A 1,351-nucleotide genomic window follows, 5' to 3' on the forward strand; every position below is an offset into this window, starting at 1 on the left:
GTGACCATTTTTTAATTGGGTTAAGAACTACTTTTTAAATACAGAAGAGAAGAAGGTACAAAGAATCTGAAATACTTGGACATGAAAGAATGGCGTTTGAGGTAGAAGAAAACCTAGAAAATGTACTGTAGAATTGTCAAGAAAGGAGACTGTTGAACATGATTGTTACATTAAGATGAGGCCAGAAAAAGTGCCTTCTATTTGGTGTGGTGCTATAGTATCAGCACTGGACAGAAAGGTTGGTTTGAGTCACAGGGTCAGCAGTTCGAACTCACCAGCTGCTCCTTGAAAATGCTATATTCAACAGCACTTAACAACCACAACAATTTGGAATACGGTGATATCTGTAGATCATAAGAGAGCAATTTTAGTGATTTGTGAGAAATTACAATAGACTCCAACAAATTTAAGGGTAAATGGGAGGTGAGGAGGTAATACTGTGGATGTTTTTCTACAAACGAAGGAATGAAGCTATGGAAATAGATATACATACAGGGTTGCTATGAGTCAGAACCAACTCCACATCACACACCACCACCATTAGAGCACCAATCTAACAGTATTATCCATTATTTTGTGTGTCACTTTATGATTCTGCTAAAAGGTGATTTTAGGGTAATAGTCTCAGGTAATCCCTGGTCTCAGGTGGTCCAGTTATCTTGGCCTTTTCTAAGAATTGGGTTGCTTGGCATTTTCCTCCCATCATCTCTAGTGCCCTAGTCAGACTGGCCAGTGGTGGTTGCCAGTCACTCTCTACTTCTGGTCTCAGGTAATTGACGTTGTGACTCCTGAAGCCTATCAGCTCTACAAAGTTGTTTCTTCTCTGTGATTTTGGTTATCTTCTTACTCTTTTGTTCCTGATGCGTAGACATCAATAGTAGTATCTTAGATATCTGTTTGCAAGCTTTTAAGACCCCAGATACTACTCACTTCACTTGGATGCAGGACATGAACTTTATGAACTATACTCATATTATACCAGTTGGCTGAATTGTCCCATGAGACTATGGTCCTAAGCTTTCAAACCTAGAAAACCAATTTCTGAAGGTTCTTGGTTGTGTCTGAGGAGTATCTGTAGTTGTATCTTCAATGACCCTAAGGGGGCTTCAAACAGCTCATGAAAAACTGGAATGAAATGATAATGGAATTATCTATGTGCCTGTGCACATATATCTGCATTTATATGGACATACAGTCCTGATGTGGAGTTGTAGGATAAGCACTGGACTGTAAGGTTGGTTTGAACCACATTGTCAGTGGTTCAGATTCACCAGCCACTCTTAGGAAACCCTATACAGGGTCGCTATGAGTCAGGATAAAATATAGATGGGTATATGTATATATATATATA

This window comes from Chrysochloris asiatica, unplaced genomic scaffold, assembly GCF_000296735.1.
Source record: "Chrysochloris asiatica unplaced genomic scaffold, ChrAsi1.0 scaffold00012, whole genome shotgun sequence".
NCBI classification, from domain to species: Eukaryota; Metazoa; Chordata; class Mammalia; order Afrosoricida; family Chrysochloridae; genus Chrysochloris; species Chrysochloris asiatica.